General features: G+C 48.0%; 1 long non-coding RNA gene across 7 annotated transcripts in view; it reads left to right on the forward strand.

Annotated features, from left to right (window-relative positions):
* Nucleotides 1–328: 328 nt before the first annotated feature.
* Nucleotides 329–27,170, forward strand: part of LOC133070538 (uncharacterized) — a 42,981-nt gene continuing 16,139 nt past the window's right edge. For 2 of the 7 annotated variants that reach the window (XR_009696174.1, XR_009696172.1), the window contains exon 1: nucleotides 13,684–26,587. This is a non-coding gene — a long non-coding RNA (uncharacterized LOC133070538). Of the gene's footprint in view, nucleotides 392–13,677; nucleotides 26,588–27,170 lie in introns of those variants that run through there. The other 5 variants (XR_009696176.1, XR_009696173.1, XR_009696175.1 and 2 more) reach the window with 5 other exon arrangements.

Genomic DNA, 27,170 nt, shown 5'->3' on the forward strand with positions numbered 1-27,170 from the left:
CCGGGCACCGGAGCCCGGTGCGCGAGGAGTGAGAGCGGGTCGGCAAGATGCCCTCAGGCGAGGGATGCCCCGAGTGGGCCAGGCGGGCCCGGGGCCGTCTCGCGGCCTGCAAAGCTGCCCAGAGGGGCGGAGGGCCAGCAGCAGCCCCGCGGTGGACCTTCAGGGCAGCGCCAGGCTTCGAGGCCCAAGGCTGCACGCCAGCTCCAGCGCCCGCGGCGACCCCGAGTCCTCCCTTCAGGGGAGCCTCCCGGCGGCCCCGCCCCCGCCCGGGCCTGAGGAGGCGGGGACAATGACGTCATCGCGCTGAGCGCCATTTTGGAAAGGGATAAAAATCCAGCGGCGGCGGCCGGGCTGAGGTGCTTGGGCTGCGGCGACGCTGCGGCTGTGGCGGGTGAGGGCCCCGCTGCGCGGGGACGGGAGCGCCTGAGGGGCGCGGGCGGGGACCGTGGCTCACGCGCCCGGCGCTTCCGCGGGAGCCGGAGCCGGCGGCTGCCCGGCTGGCGGCATCCACTTGCTGCGGTGCTTCTCGCAGGTCCAGGGGGCCGTGGACAGGACGGGCGGAAGGTGAGGGCGCGCACCTGACGTCCCCAGGCGCTCGGAGGCCGGCCCGCCGCGGGGAGGCGGCCCCGGGATTGCCTGAGGAGCCCAGGGTCAGCCTCAGAGCCCGAGGGCCCCCGGGTCACTCCGCTGCAGGTGGCTGCCCCCTGCGCTGGGCCGCTCGCTCCGGGTTTCCTGTCCGTCCCTCCCGCTCCTCCAGTGATGCGGTGTGAAGTTCCCACTCCAGGTCGCGCTGCTGGACCTTATGGATTACTTGAAGCCGGGTGGTCTTTCCCTTAGTCTCGGCGCAGAGCTTTAGGGCGCAGGGCGCTTCCCGCCGCCTTGTGTGTCGTCTCACTCTCCCTTGGTGCGCCGGGGCGCGGTTTATTTGGAGTCGTGTAGTGACCGTGTTGTGTGCGACCACGTTACTCAACCTAGGGAACCTTCAGTTCAGTCCAGTCACTCAGTCGTGTCCGACTCTACGGCCTCATGAGCTGCAGCAAGCCAGGCCTCCCTGTCCATCACCAACTCCCGGAGCTTGCTCAAACTCTTGTCCATCCAGTCGGTGGTGCCATCCAACCACCTCATCCTCTGTCGTCCCCTTCTCCTCTCGCCTTCAATCTTTCCCAGGGTCTTTTCAAATGAGTCATTTCTTCGCATCAGGTGGCCAGAGTACTGGAGCTTCAGCTTCATCATCAGTCCTTCCAATGAATATTCAGGACTGATCTCCTTTAGTATGGACTGGTTGGATCTCCTTGCAGTCCAAGGGAGTCTTCTGCAACACCATAGTTCAAAAGCATCAATTCTTCGGCGCTCAGCTTTCCTTATAGTCCAGCCTTTAGGTTTCTCTTTTAAAAGTGTGTGTCCTTCCGTGAAGTATACCTTCTTTGCCCCAAGGAACTAACAGCCTCTGTTCAGGTCTCCGGTCCCTTTCCTCCACCTCCGCCCCCTCCCATGACCTTTGGCTGAGTCCTTCTTCACTCTGCACCTCTCCGGGGTAGAGTGACATCTGGACATCCTTGGCCTGGGAGCGAAACAGTGCCTAGATTACTAAGCAGGTAAAACTGTGCTTGGGACGTTTGTGCAGATGTATATGATTTGAGATCGAATTGTTTCTTTGTATTCATTTAACGCATTTTTCATTTGCAGTCTCAAATGGGTAATTTCAGCTTACTGAAAATTGCTTTTGGGAGTAAAGCAAAACCCGTTTGTTTATGGCTAGAGAGGTGGGAGGGCTTACTGTCTGTCTTAACTTCCGGTTTCTTCCCTTTTTATAAGAAGGTTTAGTTGATAACCTGAGTGAATTAAAATTTAAGTCTAACAAAAACAGTCTATTTTAAGTGTTGCTGTTATACTTTGAAAATGGTATTTTTACTTTTAAAAATCTTCACAAAAATATTTTGTTTTCTTAACTAAACTCAGACTTTTTTCCCAATTTTAAATCCCTACTTTAACTAAAATTTTGAATATATCTAAAAGTTTGATATTTTGAGTTATCTATTTTCTTAGATCACTTTGTGGCAATTACTCACTTTTTTTTTTTTTTTTTTTTTTTGGTTGTTGTATGTATTCAAAGCTTTCTGTTTTACTTCACATACTACTTTGGTTTTAGTGACCCTTCAGGGTTAACGTTGAAAACATTCATCATTTTATCAAATAGGTGTGACACTGTTTAAATTGTATCATTATCTTGAAAGTCCATGAGAAAGGAAGAAAAAGTAATGTAGTGATTGTTAAGCAACCAGAATTAAGAAGCCAAGTCGGTCCTGAAGCTGGTTGTGCCCAGACTCAATCTTGGTGAAGAAATGTTGATTGTTATTCAGAGCACGCTCAGCTTCTCTGTCCCTCACCATCTCCCAGAGTCTGCCCAAGTTCATGTCCAATGAATCAGTGATGCCATCCAACCATCTCATCCTCTGTCGCCCTCTTCTCCTTCTGCCTTCAATCTTTCCCAGCATCAGGGTTTTTTCTAGTGAGTCAGCTGTTTGCATCAGGTGGCCAAAGTGTTGGAGCTTCTGCTTCAGCCCTTCCAAAGAGTATTCAGGGTTGATTTCCTTTAAGATTGACTGGTTTGATCTCCCTGCTGTCCAAGGGATTCTCAAGAGACTTCTCCAGCACTAGAGTTCAAAAGCATCAGTTCTTTGGTGCTTTGCCTTCTTTATTGTCCAGCTGTCATATCCATACATGACAAATGGAAAGACATGTTGACTATACGGATCTTTGTTGGCAAAGTGGTAGCTTTGCTTTTTAACACACCATCTAGGTTTGTCATAGCTTTCCTGCCAAGAAGCAGTCCTTTTCTAATTTTCATGGCTGCAGTCACCATCTGTGGTGATTTTAGAGCCCAAGAGGAAATCTGTCACTGCTTTCACCTTTCCCCCTTCTATTTGCCATGAAGTGATGGGACCAGATGCCATCATCTTAGTTTTTTTTTTAATATTGAGTTTTAAATTGGCTTTTTCACTGTCTTCCTTCACACTCATCAAGAGGCTGTTTAGTTCCTCTTCACTTTCTGCCATTAGAGTGGTATTGTCCAAATATCTGAGGTTGTTGATATTTCTCCTGGCAGTCTTGACTCCAGCTTGTAACTGATCCAGTCTGGCATTTTGCATGATGTGCTCTGCGTATAAGTTGAACAGGGTGACAGTAAACAGCCTTGTTTCTCCTTTCTCCAGTCAGTTCCACACAGGGTTCTAACTGTTGTGTCTCGACCCTCATACAGGTTTCTCAGGAGACAGGAAAGATGGTCTGATATTTCCATCTCTTTAAGAGTTTTCCACAGTTTGTTATGATCCACACAGTCAAAGGCTGTAGTGAGTCAATGAAGCGAGACTCTACCTTGGTGAAGAAATGTTGATGAGAGATGATTAATGGAAGATTCGTAGTTTAAGGGAGGTTATTGTGCACTGATCCTTGGACTTTTGGACTAGAGGTGCAGTGAATTTATTTATTCAGATTTGTGGCTGGTGAGTGTTTTGTTCTACTCCAGGCTCTACTTTGAAGAGTCCTCTGGTAACCTTAGAGTACGGAGGTCATTCTGCTTTCTGCTGCCATGGGGGATGAGAAGGGGAGACTGAGGTGGACCTTTCCTGCGCTGAGTGCGGGCAGTGCTGAGTGAGCATGAAGGCGCGGGGCGATGTGGGCTCCCCTGACTTCTGAAGGCTGAAGGGTCAGTACAATGGAGAGAGGCTTTTGATTTCCTTTCTGCTTTTAAAACTGTTAATTTTGGGGGACTCCTGAAGAAGGAATTATAATGTGTAAAATTTGATGGTGGCTTTTTTTTTTTTAATAACAGGGTATTGTTTGTGGGTCAGGTCAGCCATCGTGCTCCCCTTAGGCAGGGATAGAGGTGGACTCAAGAGGAGCTAGTCAGTATCTGCTGCTGGTGACAGGATATATGAGTGACAGTCGCTGGTGGCCTGCCCTCTCTCCTTCCCCTACGACAAGCTGGCCCTCGTGGTAGGCCATCACCCCTGAAGGTGGAGTAAGTGAGCAGGCGTCAAAGTAACAAAGCCGGGGGAGACTTCCAGAAGGAAGTGAGGAGAGCTGTCAGCTCCTGGTCCAGCCCTTACGCCCTAGACAGCGACTGCCCTTGGGAAGTTGTTCAGAAAGGGGACAGGTTCTTCACATGTGGTGCTCACTCACCTCCTCCCAGCACTGTCGCTTCCCTTGGGCCGCTCTCACCACTGACGTCTTTTGCAGGTGTCCCCCGTGTTACAGTTCTTCCCTTGTCCACCTGCAGTAGAGTGCGCTCTACTTAAAGCTGGAGGGCTAGGTGCCCCCTCCCCCACCCCACCATCTTATAGAGCCGAGTCCCCAAGCTTTTTTGGCAGCAAAGGCCGGTTTTGTGGAAAGCAGTGTTTCTGCAGACCAGGGGTGGGGGTGGGGTCAGGGTGATCCAAGCTTGTTACATTTATTGTGCACTTCATTTCTAACTTGATGCCATCACTGGTCTGACAGGAAATACCAGTCCATGACCTGGACGGTGGGACCCCTATTGTAGAAGACCCAACCCGGAGGTAAAGATGGCTAACAGTTGTTGAGTCTCTTATGTTCCAGAGCTTGCTTCAGGTGCCTTGTGTCTGTTCATTCAGTCTTCACACAGCCCTGGGAAGGAGGGGCTCTTGTTCTTCCCAGCTTTAGACAGGGAAGCCAGGGCACCGGGGCAGGTCATTTGGTCGGCAGGGTGGCCAGGCCAGGGTTTGCAGCTGGCTGGCTGGCTCCAGAGCCCACGCCTGCTGGCCTGTGTCAGCGGCCATTTGTGGCCAGCACTGATGAAGCCCTCGCTGTGGGATGTGGCTGCCCCACTTTGGGATTGCCCTGTCCTTCAAAAGCCCAGGAGAGATCTCCCCACCAAGAATTGTAGAAAGTGGCCTCTGAAAGAAAATGGAAATGAGAGGTCTTTGAAGGAGGTGCCTATCAAAATGCTGTGAGCTGAGTAACAAGGGTTTCAGAGTGGCCATTCTCAAAGTCTGGGAGAACACGTTACACAGACACCTCAGACAGGTGCCAAGACAGCCTCTCCCGCCCGCCCTCTCAGGACCATGGCTGCCCTCCTGCAGGGGAGCTCTGGGTCTGCACTTGGTACGTTCACTGCTTTTCCTGATTTTCTCGAGGAACAGTGGGAAAGAGTTAGAGGAGGGGCTTGTCATGAACTGTTTCCGTTCAGTTTACTCACTCAGTCCTGTCCAACTCTTTGTGACCCCATGAACCGCAGCACACCCGGCCTCCCTGTCCATCACCACCTCTCGGAGTCCACCCAAACCTATGTCCACTGAGTCGGTGATGCCATCCAGACATCTCATCCTCTGTCGTCCCCTTCTCCTCCCATCTTCAATCTTTCCCAGCATCAGGGTCTTTTCAAATGAGTGAGCTCTTCACATCAGGTGGCCAAAGTATTGGAGTTTCAGCTTCAACATCAGTCCTTCCAGTGAATATTCAGGACTGATCTCCTCTAGGATGGACTGGTTGGATCTCCTTGCAGTCCAAGGGAATCTCAAGAGTCTTGTCCAACATCACAGTTCAAAAGCATCAATTCTTTGGCACAATTTATAGTCCAAATTTCACGTTCATACATGACTAATGGAAAAGCCATAACCTTGATTAGACAGACGTTTGTTGGCAAAATAATGTCTCTGCTTTGTAATATGCTGTCCAGGTTGGTCATAGCTTTTCTTCCAAGGAGCAAGGGTCTTTTAATTTCATGGCTGCAATCACCATCTGCAGTGATTTTGGAGCCCCAAAAAATAAAGTCTCTCATTGTTTCCACTGTTTCCCCATCTATTTCCCATGAAGTGATGGGACCAGATGCCATAATCTTAGTTTTCTGAATGTTGAGCTTTAAGCCAGGTTTTTCACTCCTCTTTCACTTTCATCAAGAGGCTCTTTAGTTCTTCACTTTCTGCCGTAAGGGTGGTTTCATCTGCATATAAGGTTATTGATATTTCTCCTGGCAATCTTGATTCCAGCTTGTGCTTTCTCCAGCCCCACGTTTCTCATGATGTACTCTGCATATAAGTTAAATAAGCAGGGTGACAATATACAGCCTTGACGTACTCCTTTCCCTATTTGGAACCAGTCTGCTGTTCCATGTCCAGTTCTAACTGTTGCTTCCTGACCTGAATAAAGATTTCTCAAGAGGCAGGTCAGGTGGTCTGGTATTCCCATCTCTTTCAGAATTTTCCACAGTTTATTGTGATCCACACAGTGAAAGGCTTTGGCATAGTCAGTAAAGCAGAAATAGATGCTTTTCTGGAACTCTCTTGCTCTTTTGATGATCCAGCAGATGTTGGCAATTTGTTCTTTGGTTCCTCTGCCTTTTCTAAATCCAGTTTGAACATGTGGAAGTTCACGGTTCACGTACTGCTGAAGCCTGGCTTGGAGAATTTTGAGCATTACTTTACTAGCATGTGAGATGAGTGCAATTGTGCGGTAGTCTGAGCATTCTTTGGCATTGCCTTTCTTAGGGGTTGGAATGAAAACTGATATTTTCCAGTCCTGTGGCCACTGCTGAGTTTTCCAAATTTGCTGACATGTTGAGTGCAGCACTTTGACATCATCATATTTTAGGATTTGGAATAGCTCAACTGGAGTTCCATCAACTCCACTAGCTTTGTTTGTAGTGATGCTTCCTAAGGCCCACTTGATTTCACATTCCAGGATGTCTGGCTCTAGGTGAGTGATCACACCATGATTGTCTGGGTCATGAAGATCTTGTTTGTACAGTTCTGTGTATTCTTGTCACCTCTTCTTAATATCTTCTGCTTCTGTTAGGTCCATACCATTTCTGTCCTTTATTGAGCCCATCTTTGCATGAAATGTTCCCTTGGTATCTCTAATTTTCTTGAAGAGATCTCTAGTCTTTCCTATTCTATTGTTTTCCTCTATCTCTTTGCATTGATTGCTGAGGAAGACTTTCTTATCTCGCCTTGCTATTCTTTGGAACTCTGCATTCAAATGGGTATATCCTTTTCTCCTTTGCTTTTCGCTTCTCTTCGTTTCACAGCTATTTGTAAGGCCTCCTCAGAGAGCCATTTTGCTTTTTTGCATTTCTTTTTCTTGGGGATGGTCTTGATCCCTGTCTCCTGTACAATGTCATGAACCTCCGTCCATATGAACGTCAGTCCATAGTTCATCAGGCACTCTGTCTGTCAGATCTAGTCCCTTAAATCTATTTCTCACCTCCACTGTAAGGGATTTGATTTAGGTCATACCCGAATGGTCTAGTGGTTTTCCCCACTTTCTTCGATTTAAGTCTGAATTTGGCAGTAAGGAGTTCATGATCTGAGCCACAGTCAGCTCCCGGTCTTGTTTTTGCTGACTGTATAGAGCTTTTCCATCTTTGGCTGCAAAGAATATAATCAATCAGATTTCAGTGTTGACCTTCTAGTGATGTCCATGTGTAGAGTCTTCTCCTGTGTTGTTGGAAGAGGGTGTTTCCTATCACCAGTGCATTCTCTTGGCAAAACTCTATGAACTGCTACCCAGATTTAAATAGTTTTTTGTATAATCCATTTCTTAATCCATAATCTAATCTGTTCATTTGAATTAGGCATTAATCTTTTTGTAAAGAAATAGTGCTTAACAAAATTAAAGGTTCATCTGCTAACCTCAATCTTGAGTCTGGGAAGTTGTATAAATCATATGGGTATCTGGGTAATCTGGTATGGCCACCCTTCATAAATGGGTTTGCATAGATATTATGAAAGAAAGAAATATTTAAATTGGGGCAGGATAACAAAAATTAAGAGCACTTGGGCATGAATAGAAGGAATGTTCAGTATGTTTCATTGACTGTTAGATACATGGGATTTCACAAGACGTTTAAATGAGAGGAAATGGGCTCTCTAGAATCAGTGAAATACCATATTTGTGAATGCAGAAGTTTTCAGTCAAGGTCATTATTTCTGGAGTATTGATTTGTTTCCTGTGAAAAGAAAACAGAGATGCAGTATTTATCATTGATCTTTTTTTTTTTTTTAAATCACAGTGGGACACCTTATCTGATTATTTGAATTGTTTTCAGTCTGGTGTCTACCTTCTGTTTTAGAATTCCCATTTACTTAATATTTATACCCGTGTCCCTAAAAAGGGCCTTCAGGAAAGCATCTTGTGGGGAAGGCCATCAAACAAGAAAACAATCTAGTAGCATTCTTGCAGTTTTATTTAGGAGATTCTGCCTTCAGGAAATCAGAGATCGGTGGTTTCCTTAAGATTGATGCCTCCACTGCGCCTGCTGAGCACTGGTCCATCTCTGTGTCCGCAGTCAGGCTGTGCTGTGAGGGAGCAGGACTGACTCTGGTGATACAATCAGGTGCAGGTTTACAGGGTTCATGGTAGGGCCAGATCATATCCCTTGACTTTTAAAATCTGTTGTTTTGATGGGAAGTTCTGGGTTCAATTTGTGTCTGCTATTTATCAAGTTTGAAGGCCCTTTCTAAACCTCAGCTTGCTTATCTGGAAATCACATAATAAGATTTTTGTTGAGATAAAACAGTGCAGTGCTTTTGAACCTGTAAGGTGTTGTTGGAGTGTTAGGTCCAGCTGTTCATTAATTCTCATGTATTTTAAGGTGTTTGGGTTTGGTTGTACCTATTTTTAAATGTGAAAGTAGCAGTTTCATCTTTTTTCCTGACCTCCCCCTCCACTCACCCAGGTCCCTTCCATGGGGGACCTGGTTTTTCTGTTATTATTTAATGATCTTTCCCATCACTTGCTCTTGGCTCCTGTTTCTTTCCCAGTGTAGAATACCTGTTTCCCCTGTGTTCCTATCTGGAAGAGCCTGTCTACAGAGCCCATCCTATCTGCAGAGGCTTCCGTAAGCTGAAGTGGTGTGAAGGCAAGAGGCAGTTGCTTAAGACGCATGTTGCTGAGGAGGCACAGAGGAGCCGAGGTAGGACCCAGACACTCAGACACAGTCCAGAGCCCAACCGGCCTGGCGCTGAGGTGCTGAATGTAGTTCCTGGAGACGGCCTGCCAGGGCCCCCACTGCTCAGGGCGCACTGCCTGTGTGAACACTTCCTGCAAAACAGTTGCTGACGGCTTTTCTTTTTTTTGCAAAAGTGAGACTCTTCGGCTGTCTTTCAGATAGCAAGGACAGGTTATTGATGCAGGCCTTTTGTTAAAGTGAAATGATATACAGCAAGCTTTCAAAAAGTGGGGGATTTCTCGGGAATTCCCTGGTGGTCTAGTGGTTAACATTCGAAGCTTTCACTGCTGGGGGCTCAGGTTCGATCCCCGGTCAGGGAACTAAGATCCTGCAAGCCAAATGGGGTGACCAAAATTAAAAAAACCTGAAGTGGCGGATTTCTGTACTCTTTTAGCTTCCTGTCTTCCTTCCATACCTACTGATCCGTCTAAATCCATCCCAGATTCCACTTTATGGACCATTGCCCAGCCACTCTTCACATCCAGTATTCTGTATCAGGACCTGACCTTGCTGTCACTTAGCAGGTCATGGTGTTGAGCATTGGCTGTATCCTGCTTGTTTTCCAGTTTTATCTTACAGGTTAGGCTTGCTCTTCAACTTGGTGTTCATCAAGATACAGACTTTGGTACAAATCCCTTTCAACTTTCTTACTAGCTTTGTGTTAACCTGACAGGTTACTTACCATCTGTTCCTCATGTGTAACACAGGGGTGCTGTTTCCTGTGACCCTTACAGGTTTGTTAGATTCCAGATAATGCAGGGAAAGCGTCAGCAAACTGGCTCACAGTAACTGATAACTGTTAAGATTTGGTATCTTTTTAAAAAAAATTTTATACAATTTTTGAAGGTCACTTTCCGTTAACAGTCATTACAAATGTTCACTGTATCCCCACGTCGTACAGTGCGTCCTTAAGCCTGGCTTAGGCCGAGTAGCTTGTGCCTCTCACTTCCCCTCCCCAGAGCCCCCTCCCCCATAACTACAGTTTGTTCTGCTAGTCTCCTTCGTTTTTGCTATATTCATTAGTTTGTTGTATTTTTTAGATTCCACATATAAATGATAACATACAGTGTTTGTCTGACTTACTTCACTAAACACAATACCCCCCAAGGCCATCTGTGTTGCTGCAGATGGCGAAGTCTCATTCTTTATGCTAAGTCATCGTCCATTGTATGTATGTACCACGTCTTTGTCCATTGGACACTTAGGTTGCTTCCATATCTTTTCTATTGTAAATGATGCTGCTGTGAGTATTGGGGTGCATATATCTTTTCAAATTAATGTCTTTGTTCTTTTCAAATATATACCCAGTGGTGGAATTGCTGGATCATACGTTAAGTCCATTTTTACTTCTTTGAGACAGCTCCATGCTGTTTTCCACAGTGGCTGCCCCAGTTTACATTCCTACCCAACAGTGCATGGGGTTCCCTTTTCTCCACACCCTGGGCATTTGTTGTGTTCTCTTTGATGATAGGGAAATGTTGATTTTTTTTTTTTTTTAAGAGACCCTCTTGCATAGGTGAATAACTTACTCTGGTGGTGATTTAGTCAGTAAGTCGTGTCCGACTCTTACAACCCCATGGACTATAGCCTGCCAGGCTCCTCTGTCCATGGGATTCTCCAGGCAAGAATACTGGAATGGGTGGCCATTTCCTCCTCCATAACTTACTCTGTTACTTAACAACTTACTCCAGGAAGCTGGCCTGGGAAAATGAAGGGTGTTACGGGGGCTGACTTCAGCTTGGTTCATCTGCACAGCTCGCAGCAGAGTCCTGAGAGGCTGCTCGTGTTGGGATGGAGAGACCAAGTGTCCGCCTCGTAACCTCCGTTTAGACAGGGACTGGCTGGCAGATGGGTCCTTGCCCCGTGGTGAGGGCAGGGTGTGCGGAGGGAAGGTGCCCGTGTGGCTGGTACACAGACTCGGGTGGGGAGTGACAGGGAGTCAGGGTGTTGGGAGGGAGAGAAGAGCGTCCAGGTTGAGGGCTCAGAGTGGAGATTGGAGAGGGTGAGGTGTGTGCACTCTGGGAAGCAGGGCCTGGAGTGTTTGACAAGAGGGGAGGGCCCGAGGGGTGAGGGGGCGCCTGGAGTTCCATGCTGAGAACCTGGAATGTGCTCACAGACCTTTCAGATTCTAAGTAGAGGCGCAGCATCAGCTTTAGGGAAGCTCACTCTGGCCTTTGGAAGATGGGTGGTGATGGGGAGAGAGAGGAGGCTGAAACGCGTAGGGCTGCACTACTGCAGCAGTAAGGGCCAGGAGCGTGGACTTACCTGAATCAGAAGGTTTCCAGTTCTCCTTAAAGGGCCAGATAGTAAGTCTTCCAAACGCTGCAGGCTGGTCTTGTCTTTGTCTCATCTGCTCAGTTGAGCTATGCCTTTGTAGCAGGAAAGCAGCCGCAGGCCCCAGGAGCATCAGGCAGGGACCGTGAGCCAGGACCACTGCTTCCAGACCAGCAAGGGCAGGGCCGTCAGCCGGGACCAGTATCTACAGACCAGCAAGGGCCAGGTTTTGATTTCAGGTGGTGGTTGCCTGCCCTGTGCTAAGCCAGTGGTTCTCAAAGCCTTTTGGTTCCAAAACCTCTTGGTTTTATATTCTTAGTAATTTTTGAAGACCATGAGGGTTATAGCTATCAGTATTTACTGTGTTGAAAATTAGGACATCTGAAAATGTTTACTGTTTCACTGTGATAATCTATTACATCTTAACATATTTTAGTGAAAAACAGCTTTCTCAAAACAAAGATAGAGAAGAGTGCCTTTGTCTTATACGATGCAAGCGTTTTAAGTGTGGGGCTTAATAGGATGCAGCTGGATTCCAGATCTGCTTCTGCATTCAACTTTTTAACAATTGTTTTATTGAAATACATGAAAATTTGGCCTCATACTTACATGTCATTAGAAAAGGGAGGGATGATTTAATAGCCTTTTCATCTGATTATGGTTATTCCACTTTGTTTGTTTACTTATTTTATATTTTGACCATGCCGCATGGCATACGAGATCTTAGTTCCCCCACCAGGGATTGAACATATGCCCCCTGAAATGGAAGTGGGGCGACTTAACCACTGTACCTCCAAGGAAGTCCCTAATGTTCCACTTTAATAGCAGTACTACAATAAACTGTGCACACTCTGGCTTCTTTAAGTTATACTTTAGATGTGTATTCATTCACATCTTCTAAATGTTAATATATTTCATTATACAAGATCGAGAAAATGAATACTGATCTCATCAGAAAAGCCTTAAAAGTAAGAAGCTGTCAAAGTAGTGGTAGTCGAAACACATTTTCAAGAATTCTGATTCTCTCAAAGGCTTGGATTTTATCATCGGCAACAAACACTGTCCAGTTTGTGTAGAGAGTAGCTCACTTGGTTCATTTTTAAGAAAATTTGCGCCAAATGCCAAAGTCTGAAGAAGCGCCGTTGCTGTTTCAGCTGAGTGGCGCTCTGTGAGCAGTGCCTGCGGTGGCGCAGCTGCGCCTGGCCTTTCCCTCTAGCCCGTTGCCGTGCTCGGGACGGAGGGAACACACCGGGTGCATGTCGCACGTCGGACCACAGAGACCCTGAGAAGCCTCACCTCAGGCATGGGACTGTAGGACCACAGAGACCCTGAGAAGCCTCACCTCAGGCATGGGACTGTAGGACCACAGAGACCCTGAGAAGCCTCACCTCAGGCATGGGACTGTAGGACCACAGAGACCCTGAGAAGCCTCACCTCAGGCATGGGACTGTAGGACCACAGAGACCCTGAGAAGCCTCACCTCAGGCATGGGACTGTAGGACCACAGAGACCCTGAGAAGCCTCACCTCAGGCATGGGACTGTAGGACCACAGAGACCCTGAGAAGCCTCACCTCAGGCATTGGGATTGTAGGACCACAGAGACCCTGAGAAGCCTCACCTCAGGCATGGGACTGTAGGACCACAAAGATCCTGAGAAGCCTCACCTCAGGCATTGGGATTGTAGGACCACAAAGATCCTGAGAAGCCTCACCTCAGGCATTGGGATTGTAGGACCACAGAGACCCTGAGAAGCCTCACCTCAGGCATTGGGATTGTAGGACCACAAAGATGCTGAGAAGCCTCACCTCACGCATGGGATTGTAGGACCACAGAGACCCTGAGAAGCCTCACCTCAGGCATGGGACTGTAGGACCACAAAGATCCTGAGAAGCCTCACACTCAGGCATTGGGATTGTAGGACCACAAAGATCCTGAGAAGCCTCACCTCAGGCATTGGGATTGTAGGACCACAGAGACCCTGAGAAGCCTCACCTCAGGCATTGGGATTGTAGGACCACAAAGATGCTGAGAAGCCTCACCTCACGCATGGGATTGTAGGACCACAGAGACCCTGAGAAGCCTCACACTCAGGCCTTGGGATTGTAGGACCACAGAGACCCTGAGAAGCCTCACCTCAGGCATGGGACTGTAGGACCACAGAGACCCTGAGAAGCCTCACCTCAGGCATGGGATTGTAGGACCACAGAGACCCTGAGAAGCCTCACACTCAGGCATCGGGATTGTAGGACCACAAAGATGCTGAGAAGCCTCACCTCACGCATGGGATTGTAGGACCACAGAGACCCTGAGAAGCCTCACCTCAGGCCTTGGGATTGTAGGACCACAAAGATCCTGAGAAGCCTCACACTCAGGCCTTGGGATTGTAGGACCACAGAGACCCTGAGAAGCCTCACACTCAGGCCTTGGGATTGTAGGACCACAAAGATCCTGAGAAGCCTCACACTCAGGCCTTGGGATTGTAGGACCACAGAGACCCTGAGAAGCCTCACACTCAGGCATTGGGATTGTAGGACCACAGAGACCCTGAGAAGCCTCACCTCAGGCATGGGATTGTAGGACCACAGAGACCCTGAGAAGCCTCACACTCAGGCATCGGGATTGTAGGGCCACAAAGACGCTGAGAAGCGTCACACTCAGGCATGGGATTGAGAAAATCAGCTCGTCTGACAGGTCATGAAGGATGTTCCTGAGTCACACCGGCTGTTCTCCTTCCTTCCTGCCACAGGCGAGGTGAACAGCAGCGCTGCTGACGTGTGCTGGACCCCAGCTCCAGCCACTGTTGCCGTTGGTCATTCACGCAGCTGACAACACGGTGAAGGTGGCACGTGCGCTGTTCACATTGTTATGAAAACAGTTTTGACTTCATAGACCTCAGAGAGGTTCTTGGGTGCCCCAGGGGTCCACGGACCACACTTTGAGAGCGACTGCTTTAAAGCTAGCCTCAAGCAATAGGAATAACAGAACAGGGCAGATTTCAAGATTATCTGTTGCCTCTCATCTTTCCTGGAGCTTGTTGGTTTTGTCTCAGAATACCAAAGCAGAGCGTTCACTGTTTAAAGTAACTCAAATGATGCCGGTGTAAAAAAGACTGAAATCAAGCATTCCCCTCCTTCTTCCTGAGAGGTAGCCACCCTGAGCCAGGGTGTGTGTATTTTTTAGACCATTTTCTGTTCATGTATCTCTGTGTACCTCTGTTTTGGCGGTTAGTTTGTGTGTGAGCAGCGGTTTCTCCGTCCCTTACACAGTCCGAGTCCTGCTCTCGGTGGTGGTTTGCTGCTGCCCGTTTGCGTCCCCAGTGCGTGGTGTGAGACGTGCGGTGACCCAGGCTTGCTTCTGAGCTCTGCGTGCCCTCTGCCCATCCGACCCTGCACACGGCCCCTGGAGATGGGAGGGCTTCTGTTGCTGTGTGTACAGATGCACACTGTGGATCTCAGAAGCTGTGGTCGCCTGCCCGGGGACATGCAGCTGGTGGTGCTGAGGTCAGGGTTTCAGCCCAGCTGTTCCGGGGCCAGAACCCAGCTGTTGCTGTTGTTGTTCAGCTGCTCGTCATGTCCGCTCTTTGTGACCCCCCTGGTCTGCAGCACACCAGGCTCCTCCATCCTTCACAGGCTCCCGGAGTTTGCTCAGTCGTGTCCGTTAATGCTATCCAGCCATCTCCTCCTCTGCCACCCTCTTCTCCTCCTGCCCTCAATCTTTCCCAGCATCCAGGTCTTTTCTGGTGAGTCAGCTCTTAGCATCAGGTGGCCAAAATATTGGAGCTTCAGTCCTTCCAATGAATATTCAGGGTTGATTTCCTGTAGGATTGACTGGTTTGATCTTCTTGATGTCCAAGGCACTCTCAAGAGTCTTCTCCAGCACCACAAGTTCAAAAGCATCAGTTCTTCAGTACTCAGCCTTCTTTATGGTACAACTCTCATATCTATATATGACTACTGGAAAAGCCATAGCTTTGACTGTACAGATGTTTGTTGGCAAAGTGATGTCTCTGCTTTTTAATACACTGGCTAGGTTTGTCATAGCTTTCCTTCCAAGGAACAAGCATCTTCTAATTTCATGGATTTTCATGCTTAAAAATGGTTTAAAAAGCTGTGCCTTCTTGCACAGCTCAACTGGACACTTTCTGACGGTTGCACAGTATTTAGTTGGATGAATTACTGATTTATTTAACAAGCCCTCAGTGAGTGGGTTCCAGTTTTTGCTGTTTCAGAAGATGCTATGTTAAAGAGACTGTCCCTCCATCTGCCCTGCAGGCATGTCTGTAGCTGGAAGACTCAGGACACACACAGGCCTTGGACATTACCTCTCCACGTGGCCCGGGTTGTCCTCCAGAGACGCTGCTCACTTAAACCTTCACTACGCATGCTGAGAACATCCATCTTGTTCATTGTTGCTATTTTAGTGTAAATTTTAATGTTGTAATTTGCATTTCCTTACAGTTACACAATTGAGATCTTTTATCCACTATATCCATTTCTTCCATGAATTGTCAAATTGTAACTCTTGTCCATTTTTCTGCTGAGTTTTTTAAAAAATCAGTTTTTAAAAGCTTTGCATGCATTACAAATATTAATCTCTGAATATTTTTTATTTGATTTTTAATTTTTCAACTATATCTATGTATATATGTATCGTAAAAGAGGATTTTTTTGTTGCTGCTGCTGGGAATTAAGAAAAAGCTGAGATGCTTGTTTGGGTCAGTTAATGGTGCAGAAGAGGAACAATGTGTGGAGCAAGAAGAGTGATTCATAGTAGCAGGAGCTCAGAGGTGACCATGAAAACAGAAGAGCCTGGAAGATTCAGAAAGCGTGGTGAGGATTTTACTTAGGCAGGCTGGAAACAGAGTTCATACCATTTTATCTAGATCTCCAGAGATAGAAAGCTGCAACTAAAATTCAGGAGTGTGAATTCTACATCCTGAGCTGGACTTAGTACAGTGCTGGCACATAGGAAGCACCTTAACGCATTGTGACTTCTTAGTGAGTCATGATCCTGCCCCAGAGGTATTGCGTTACCTCTCCTGAGAACGATGTGGGAAATTCGGGTGAGAAAAACAAATGATGAGTCCTCATTTTTAACCATATCTGTAAGCATGTCATTCACTTTTAAAAAGGGGTAAGAAAGTTAATACAGATCATCAAAGAAAGAGCATTAATGAGCATAAACATTTTAATTAAAGCAGTGATGAGGTTTTATTTTTGCTTTACATTTCTGGAAAGAGTGGGCTTCCCTGGTAGCTCAGCTAGTAAAGAATCCACCTGCAAAGCAAGAAGGAAGATCTGCTGGAGAAGGGATAGCTGCCCACTCCAGTATTCTTGGGCTTCCCTGGTGGCTCAGCAGGTAAGAGTCCGCCTGCAACGTGGGAGACCTGGGTTCAGTCCCTGTGTTGGGAAGATCCTCGGGAGACGGGAACGGCTACCCACTCCAGTATTCTGGCCTGGAGAATTCCATGGAATGTGTAGTCCATGGGGTCGCAAAGAGTCGGAAACGACTGAGCAACTTTCACTTTCCGGAAAGAGTATCTTGAGCTCATTTTTCTGGAGGGCAGTTTCACAGTATCTGTCAAACTTTAAGCAAGGGTTGGGAGCATATGGCTCCATTATAGGAATATGTCAGCATTTCATGAAGACATATTTAGAATTGTGCATTGCAGCAATGTAATATCTGGGTAAACTTAAATGTGCAAAAAGTAGTGAAGTGATTAAACGCATTGTGGTGCACCCATATCGTGGATTAAAGGGTCTGTGCCTGTCAGAAAGCAGCTTGTGAAATGTTAGGTGAGTTAGGTGAGAAGCAGTTGACAGGTCAGTGATCCCATGTAAAACTGAGAGGGGTTGTAAATGTCGGGAAGGTGCTGGATGGCTAATGTCTGGGGGCTGGGGGGTGAGGGCTCAGGTTTGCAGCAAAGAGAGACTTTGGCTTTTATTCTACACTTTTGTGTTACTTAATGTTCCACACTGTGGAGGCATTGTTTGTGATGATAAAAAGACCTGTTAAGAAGAGGGAAAGACTAGCTTTATAACAATGGAGAAAGGTTCCTCTTCCTGCTGCTTATGAACACCTTACTGTTGAGGCTGCCACTTGTCATCCTAAACATTGTAAGGTTTTGTTCTGAGGGGTTTTTGGTTTTGTTTCTTGGAGTTTAGTTGATTTACAGTATCATGTTAGTTTCAGATATACAGCAAAGTGATTCCGTTCTGTGTATTTTTTTCCAGATTATTTTCCATTATAGGTTATTACTAGAAGATACAAGATGCTGACTATAGGTGTGCTACACAGTAAATCCTGTTGCTTATCTATTTTGTGTATAGCAGTTTGTATTCATTAACTCTGTTTTTCCGTGTTTTAGTTCCGCCCGAGGTATCTATAACGACAAAATAGATACCCCTCAAAACGTTATCTATTACTAAAGCTCTAGTATTTGTAACTAGATGTAAAACAAAGCAAAATGATAAACCTGCTCATGGTGATTGTTGAAGGGGGCCTTCAGGACCTGTGTGCATCCGTGCGTTTGTAAACGGACCTGACTCTATTAACCATGGGGGCTGCTTCTGGCTTCGTTTCAGCCGTTTGCACTGACCTGTGAATCTGCAAGTTTAAAGAAATGTCATAATTTCATTGTTTTTCTGATACACCTTTACATATAGGAGAAATATTTTAAATCTTGAGACCATCATTTGCCACCTCACATTTTGATAAACTATAGTTTGCTTTTAACTGGCATCTGTAATCAGATTAAATTCATGTTGGAAATTTAAATTTTATTGGTTGTATTATTTTGTTAGTATTTAGTTTGTTTATTTTGATTTTAGAGCTCTTCTAAAAGCTACAGAGGGTACTTCTAAGTCTAGGCTCATACATATTTACATAGCTTAATGAAAATAATTTTTCTCACCGCTGGCAGTCACGGAGTTTCTCTTAAAAGATTCATGCCATTTTAATTAAGTGTGAGAATCACTGGCAGAGCTGGATACCACTAATTATATAATATTGTGCACCCCCTGGGTATAAGTGACGTAAATTTTTAGTCCCTTTTAGTCCTTTTAGTCCAATAAGAATATTTTGGTTTCATTTAAGCAAATTTGGTTATTTCAGGTAATTTAATTTAAAAGGTGACACTTCTAACAAGAAGCTTTATTCTTTCCCAAGGCTTACTGAAGATTAAAAAAAAAAAAAAAAACCCAGGTGGCAGAATTCAGTACATTTTTGTTGTTCTTCAGTCAGTAAGTCGTGTCTGATTCTTTGTGAACCCAGGAATTGCAGCGCTCCGGGCCTCGCTGTCCCTCAGGATCTCCTGAAGTTTGCCCAGATTCATGCCTATTGAGTCAGTGATTGTATCCAACCATCTCATCTAAGTAAGAACTTATTTTTAGGAAGGATATCGTATATTAACAAATAATGTTTGTGCAGATCTTTTAAGAGTTGGGCTTCACTTGTGGCTCAGCTAGTAAAGAATCTGCCTCCAGTGTGGGAGACGTGGGTTTGATCCCTGGGTTGGGAAAATCCCCTGGAGAAAGGAAAGGCTACCCACTCCAGTATTCTGGCCTGGAGAAGTCCACGGATTGCACAGTCCATGGGGTCGCAAAGAGTTGGACACGGCTGAGCGACTTTCACTTTCACTCAAGAGTTACGTTGTTTTGTGGCCACTTTTCTGGGACATTCTTCAAGTAGTTTCAACTTTGGGATCTATTTTCCATTAGTAGGTAAGTTGTGTATAACAGCTGTTTACACTGTTTGTCTTTGAACGCTCTATCCTCCGTAACGTGGAGGTAGGATACCTGCTTTGAGCCGGCCCCAGCTGCAGGCTCAGGTCTGTAGTGCTCCGACCCTTCCACGGAGCAGCCAGAAAGGAGATTCTCTGCAGCAGCTGACCGAGGTGAAGAGCCTACTTGTGGTCAGAGAACACGCTCACCCCAGCCCCTCAGGAGACCAGACCCAAGGCTTTGATCGGTCGGTGCTCAGCAAAGCTGAACCCCAGAGAAGGTGGTTTCCCCTGAAGCCCAGCCTGGGTGTCCTTCCTGACCAGAAATCCGTGTCCTAAGCCCAGATCCGTCTCCTCCGCCTGAAGTGCTCGCCTCTGCACACCCAAGGCCTTTCCGGCCTGGGCTTTGCTCTTTGTTCCTGTGGCTTTACCGTCCCGAGCGGATGTCCAGATCTCTCTGCTGACCGTGTCGGAAGTCTCAGCATCCCACTGGGTGATGATGTCATCCTTACCAATGGCGGTGACGCCCCAGACCTGAGATTTGCCCGGCACTCTCTGCACAGAAGCTAACCAGTCACCACATAGGGGGAAGCATTTCTGTCTCTGTCGTGTAAGAACCAGGTTTGTTTTTAAAGGTGATGCCAGGCATGGGTTATACGATGGGCAGCAGTCTTCTAGAGCCAGTTCTTCTCTGTTTTTGTTTTTTCTCAAAGTTAATTTCCTAAATTTCTACTCATATATCAAGACAGCCCAGTCTAGAGAAATGCTGACGTGCCAGGGACCAATGAACCCATACGGACTCTGGGCTCCAGAGCCAGGAAGTGGCTGCTGGATACTTACAGGTTTCTCGGGAAAATTTTCTTTATCCAAGGAGAAATTTCAGATGTGCTCATCTTTCTTTTGATCCTTTTTGATGATTTTTTACATTTACCGTAGCCTGGTGGATTGCATCTGTTTCTTGACAGCTGACATCATCTCAACTGCTGAGTTTAATTTCTCTGGAGACCTCTTGCCACAGGGGACTCAGGCGGCGGAGTTATTTTCCAGCAGGAACAGGTCGGTAGTTGCAGTCCACCGGCCGGTGAGGTTGTTCGGCCCTTCTCGTCTCACACTAGCTTCTGTGTTAACGTTCACCGTGTAGGGGCTTCTGTCAGAGGCTATCTTGGGGTCAAGGAGAAGCCCCAGCCAAGCCCAGAGCCCCCATCCACAGGGCGGGAGGAGGATCCTTGCCCCCGCCCCCAGGTTGGCTCGGGTGGTGGTGAGGTGCTGGGTCTGTCTGCTCTCTTCCCATAGCGAAGGGAAGCCCTTCCCCCGCGGTGGAGGTGCGGCCCGCTGGCTGCTGCCTGCCCTGCGCGCCCCGAGCCTCAGCGCACGGGCCCTGGAGGAGCCGTGGGTGAGTCTCGCCCGTGGGCGCGTCTGTTAGGCCCCTCCCTTCGGGGGAGCGGGGGAGAAGGCCCTCTGACTCACTACACAGAGGAGAGTGGGCGCGGGCGCCGGCCCCCCAGCCCCCCTGGCCCCTGGCGAGTGGCCTTGGCGGTGCTCCTGAGGGCGGGGCCCCTCGCGGCGGCCAGGCCTGGGGCTCCCTGACCCGGGGCCTTCCTGTCTGCTGCCCGGCAGGTCGGTGTTCAGTTCCCTTTTCCTCTCCACGTTCTGGTCTCTGCATCGCGGTGAAGCTCCGGTGTCGGGGCTGGTGGGCCCTCGCTCCTCTCCTGCAGCAGGAGATGCACTTGTGACCCCAGAGGGGTGCGCAGTAGCATCCGTGGGGCACGCCCTGGGTCATTAACATATAGCAGCTCTTTATTAACATGTGCCTGTTGCAGCCCTCAGTTTAATTATGTCTGTGTACATTAAGAATTTTTTATTGTATTTTTTCTGATTTGGGGTGGTAACAATTCTTTTGCAAATATATATATCTTTCATATTTCTGAATCTTCGAAGACCATTTGATAAATTCATAATTTTGCATTCTTATTTTGGAGGTAGATTATCACACAGCTACGTAAAAAGAACTGTATACGCTTTTCAACAGAAGTGGAAGTGGGTGGTGGTATTTGAATATTACTTTTAGCAGAAGGATTATTCAACCGATTACTAAGCCATAGCTATCTTAAATTTAAGAGTTCACTTTTAACTCCTTGAAGTTTGCCATTTTATTAAAATGGACATTATTAATGTCCTTATAGAAAATGAAGTTTTTCTTGTTTTGGGGGGGTCATATTTAAACCTAAGAATACACTAGCTTCAAATGTGAATTAGATTACAGTAAAATGCATCCGGCTATAAAATGTGTTAATAAGTATTGTAGTTTTGAGAAGCTGTCTCATTAATTGTTCAGTGAAGAAGTATTAAGTCAAGGTTGTGACAGATTTGTACAGTAGCAGGTACCTAAAGTTGTTTAAATTTGATAAGCCCAACCAATGGCACGTTCATAAATCCTGGACAATGTTTTTCCCCATCTTTTCCCTCATATTTGGTTAATATAAAAGGAAGGCGTTCCTATTCCATCTGCCTGTAAGATGTCTCAGTGGTGGCTGTATGTTAATCTGCGTTGTGGACTTGCGTGTTACAGCGTGGGTGAGGGTGTGGACTGACTCTTCATCTGTCACCTCAGAGGCTGATGGCACCGCTCCCGTTACAGTGCCGAGGCTCTCGATCAGAAGCCACAGAAAACTTCCCGAGGGGTCAGAATATGCCTTTCAGAATCAGTGAAGTGTGGAAGTTGTGGAGCTGGAGCAGCCCTCTGCTTGGTTGGGGGAGACGCAGGACGTTCAGTCAGGAGGGAGCCACCGAAACTAGTCAGCATCGGATAGTCCAGCTCTCTTCCACATTAGCAGCAGAGCCCTCAGCCCGAGGACCCCAGCGTGCCTGTCTGGGCTGAGCAGTTTGTGGATATGGCTCCCACCTCTATGCAGAATGGGTTTTCTCTGTGGGAGCCCCCAGAGACATCGAAACTAACGGGACCAGCATGTCCCAAAACAAAGTGGACTCCGCCGTCCCCCTCTCCTCGTCTCCTGTTCCCCACACCCTCTGCTGCTTGGAGTCCCTTCCGTCCCCCATTCTGTCCCCACCCTCCCCGCTCATGGGGCCTCAGGGTGGAGGACAGGGGCCGAGGGTTTGCAGTGACCTCAGGTTCCAGGAATTAAGGGTGGCGCTCGGGGTGGCTGTTCCAGGAGAGAGTGACCCGGGAAGGTCGGGCAGCACTGTGACAGCCGCTTTTCTTCCTAGAGTCACGTCTGAGGCCCAGGACCCAGCAGTGCCACAGATTTTCCTTTTAAATATTTGTCATTCAAGAGCTTGAAGTATCTGTTGGTGTATTTGGCTTTTTTTGTGAAGCAGGTGAGGGCCAGCAGGTGAGGGCCATGAAGAGGGAGAGCAGCGTAAGTAACATGAACTGCTGAGCCCGCGCCCGTGGGGACAGGCTGGGAGCGCCAGGGTCCTGCTGAGGAGCGCTGGGCCGCAGGGGGTGTGGGTGGTCTGGGGAGTTTTCCCTGATACATGGTCTTGGTGCAGAATCATAAGGAGGTGTCTGTCTAGACATAAAGGTTGCTTATTCCGTTTATTGGACACACATACTAACATGTTAAGAAGTGTAAGATTTTAGATCCTGGTTACAGAGTAAGAATTAAAATGTTGGTCTCCTTGATTTTTAATTATGAAATACTATCTCATGGAGCTTCCCTCATAGCTCAGTTGGTAAAAATCCCCCTGCAGTGCAGGAGAACCTGGTTCGATTCCTGGGTTGGGAAGACCCCCTGGAGAAGGGAAAGTCTACCCACTCCAGTATTCTGGCCTGGAGAATTCCAGGGACTGTATAGTCCATGGGGTCCCAAAAGTCGGACAGAACTGAGTGACTTTCACTTCACTACTATTTCATAGAAAATGTCATTTTGGACATGCAGACGATTTCGGAGATTAGTATAAATATACTTATGAACCCAGCACCCAGGCTTGTCTTCCTTTATGAAAGAAAAGGAGACGCTGGGCCTGTGGACGACACACGCGTCTCGCCCCACCCCCACCCACCACCATGTCATCTTACCCTGTTACTCCCAAACCTTATGTTATTATCTCTGTGCCTCCCAGACTTGGTTATTAGCTTGTGTGTCTGTTTTCACTGCAGTGTGTAGGATTGTTCTGTGTGTGTGAAAATTTGCATGAGAGGCATCTCACCACAGGTGTGTTCACACAGCTCGCTTCCCCTTGACGTGCTGCGGGATGTGCCTGCGTTGGTTCCTAGACCGTAGCGACTCACTCGTGACTCTACCCGTAGCACTCCCTTCCTTGGTGGCGCGGGCGCGTGCTGGCGGCTGTCGAAGGTGATGGGGAACGTGCGCCATGGCTCACCCTGGAGGAGTGAGCTCAGGGCTCTCCACGGGGCCAGGCTGCAGCCCCTTCCCCCTCCGGGCCCTAGGTCGCTCTCAGAGTGCCCACCCCCCACCCAGCAGCAGAGGTGCCCGAGCCTTTGTGCACACAGGGTTAGCACCCCAGACCCTGCCCTCGGCCAGATGCCTGCAGGTGGAAAAGGAGGCTGGGGATTTGGCCTCATTATTTGTTTCTTCCAAGTAAAGTTAATTCTGAGTGTCACCTGTTTGACATTTATTTGACCCAGACTTTTTAATAACTTTTAAAAATGCATGTGGTCATTTGATATTCAAATGGAGAGTACTGAATGTTTTTCTACATTGTGTTCTTTTCATTAAAACGGCTTTCTGTTTTCTTGCAGAATAAAAGCCACCCTCATTCCAGGGGGGAGTATAACGTTTACAGTACCTTTCAAAGTCATTAAGAGTTGGACTATTTGAAAAGTCTAGAAATTGAAGAAAAAAATTGATAAAATTAGGTGGTTACCTAACAATGCTGCTTATTTTCTGCTCTCTACCAATGGTAAGAGCTGTTTTTTTCCTTAAGTGGCTGTTTGAGTTAGGATTTTATTTTTAATTTCTATGTGTAGATTCATTTTTATTTTAACCTTCTTTGGAAGTTATTTCTGCCTTAAAATTTTGGGGGATGGTAAATTATTAGGTAGCAAGTGACAGGTTGAAAACTCAAAGTATGCAAAACACACTCCCAGTAGTACGTTTCCTAATTCTGCATGCGTCTCTATGTCTTTACTTATTTGTAGGAAACAAGATGTTTGTGTAAAATTGGAAATACTAATGTTTAATACTCCTACCCTGTAAACCAGGGTAGAACCACAGTTTTCTGCTGTAACACTCAGCTAGTACCGGTGCATAACATACAGTTTTTCTTTTAATATAGATAATGAAATTTTTCTTTTCAGATAAAACTGTTAATGTATGGGAAATAAGTGAAGGGGATAAAAGAGCAGAAGACTATAATTTAAAACATGAAGATGGACGACTCTGAGATCCGTTTAGAGTCACGGCACTGCGGGTATATATATTTTTTTAACTATCCGGTACTTGTCTTGAATTAGTCAGTGGCAGCGCTCAAGTCAGCCGTGCAGACAGTGCTGTGCCTGCACAGAAATGCTGTGAGGCCCGCCTTCCCTGGAGTGTCGGCACAGTCACCTCGTGTGCTGTGGAGTGGGGGTCCTTATTTTCACAAAGACGAAAAGTCACATAATGCTACTGAAGAAAAGGCTGATTTAATTCCACAACAGGTCTCTCTGAGTGCGTCTGCTGTCTTTCCCACCGAGGTTTGGTGTAGCTCGGTCGGTGGGGATGGAGCAGGTGGCGCTGAGCGCAGTTCCCTGTAGGAAGCTGACCTGCAGACAGCAGGCAGGGAGGCCTCCGCCAGGTTTCCTCTGAGCCAGCTAGGGTAGAGCCTGACTTCCCGGAATTCTTGGCTCATCAATCCATTAGCATCATTGCTAGTTCTTTTTTCATAAATAAATTCTTCGGTCCCTTTTTGGTGTGCCTAGGTACACTGTGAATGGCCATATCCATTCTGATATCTCAATTTTTCATCACATTTTGACATCTGTGAAATTAAATAAAACTTAAAATCTGGTATCTTGCTGTTGGCCTAGTGAGGACCCCATGGATGGTGTCTGTAGTAAAACAAAGTGTGTGAAGGAGGTTCAACAAGCTTGAGTCCTGCCCTGGTGAGACGCTGGGGTGCTGCCTCAGGCCAGGAGGCCCGCCCACCCCGGAGACCAGCCCCGACACTGCCTAGAGTGCCCCTCAGCCGCCTGCCTGGGTCCCCTGGGCGCTGTGGGCCGCGAGGTCGGTCGGTCAGTTCAAGCTTTGTTGGGAGTGATCTGCCCGGTGAGGGCCCAGTGCGTGAGCACAGTGTGGATTAGTGGCCGAGGAGCCAGAAGAGGGCGGGGTGTGGCAGACAGCCCCCCACGCCTGCAGCAGCCTGGCCCGGGCCCGCCTCCCTCCCACTCTGCCGGCTGCGTGCACGCAGTGCTGGGCGGCCACACAGGACAGAGGCACGGCCCCGCCGTGAGGAGGACGGGGGGTCACAGGTAGGTGCTCCCAGGGAGCAGGCTGGGGGACCGTGTAGGTCAGTGGCAGCACCCTGCTTCCAGAAGGTGAGGCAGAGAAAGCTATGCAGTTGGGTAAAATCTGAACCCTAACTTGAACCAGGATGTCTGGATCCAAGCAGTGTTTTGTAGGCTTGTTCTCGCACGGGTCCTCCTCACCTCCGTTCTACTGCTGTGTCTCGGAGTCTGTTCTCCTGGATGTGGTTTGCTGCAGAGCCCTGCAGTGGACGTTCACTGTGACTTCCAGGGTTTGTCTGTAAAGTGGGAACTTCCCTCTCCCTCGGGGAGGCTCGCTGTCTCTGTAACGGGAATCGCCTCAGCTCCTGCCTCCAGGGTTGACGCAGAGGCAGTTTTAAACAGTGTGTACGTCAAAGGTAAATAATGCTGCCTGTTCTTCTGCGTTTCTTTTTCTAAACTTGCTAATAGATAATAAGGATGGAAAATACTGGCTTTGATTAGAATGACGTTTAATTACCCAATCCAGAGGTGACTTCTCAAGTAAGAATGACGTTCTAGAAGACAAGTTGTGTACGGAATAGTCCAAAATTAGGTTATTGGTTTCTCTAGAAAGTGAAGGAGCCCTGTGATACGCTGCATTTTGGAATGGCATCTGCTTGGCCATGGTTGCAGCATCTGATGCATCGTGCTGACGTTTCTGTCCTTTTGCTTGGTGTAGTGGCTCGCTGTTTGAAGCAGTGTATGCAGCGCTGGCTTCTGTGTCCGGCCAGCACCTGCTGAAGTGTCCCTGCGGTCGGGAGGGCTCCAGGGCCTGGGCTCACTCAGTGACCTTGGCGTCAGTCGGGGGGTCTCTTCCAGCCTTCCTCTTCCTCTGTAAGCTGAGGCGCTGGCGTGAGCCTCCTAGGATGACGCTGGAGACTAGGAGAAGCGCTGCAGGCTCCCAGCTCCGCGCCTGGCTCAGAGCAGCGAGCACTCAGCCTAGGTCTCTCCCACCCTCCTGACACCTGTCTGCCAGGAGTGCCTGTCACAGCCGCGGGCTCCACAGTGCGGGTGGCCTGGACGTCACGCCTGCTCCTGGAGCCGCAGGTCACTTGCAGTGACCCCTGTGGACACGCCTTCGTGTGCTTGGTCAGACTCGGTGCCCAGGCCTGGAACTGGATGCGGGCTGTGCACCCCGACTCCCTGGCCGCCTGCATGACTGGGTGCTCCCCGCCATCGGTGAGTGTTTTCAGCAGAACATCGGAGCTCTTAAAAAAGTCACTTCTCAGTTCTGTGAAACCAGACGGGCCTTCGTTTCTCTGATTATTGGTGAGCTAGGATGTCGTCTGTTAGTTGATGTCCATTCCTGTGACACTTTTAGTGTCCTTTATCGTTTTTTCTCCTGTTTGAAGCTCACATCCTCTCTCAGTAGTTTGTGAGGACTGTAAGTCATGAAGGGTTTGTTTATGCAGTAGCGTCTATCGTGGTTTTCGTAAAGATTCTGTCCCCCCATCAGGATTCAGATGCCCTCTTGTGACTGAGGTAATAAAGCCTGGGAACTGGCACGTGCTTCCTGGGGTATGTTGGCACTCTTGTGCCTTGGATCCACTCACAGGGGCGAGCTGGCACCCTGTGGCTCCTCGCCTCCCACTTGACTTTCACCCAATGCCCAGCCATGCCCCTTGGCCAGCTCTCTCCCGCGCTGGGTCACCATTTCTCATTTTGGGGGTGGTTCCTTGCCCAGTCCGGGGGTGTCCTTGAAGGCCTGCGCTGACCAGTCCTCCGGAACCCGTTGGCTTTTCGGCCCTGTGAGCCCCGTGTG

This window comes from Dama dama, chromosome 15 (genome assembly GCF_033118175.1).
Source record: "Dama dama isolate Ldn47 chromosome 15, ASM3311817v1, whole genome shotgun sequence".
Lineage (NCBI taxonomy): Eukaryota > Metazoa > Chordata > Mammalia > Artiodactyla > Cervidae > Dama > Dama dama.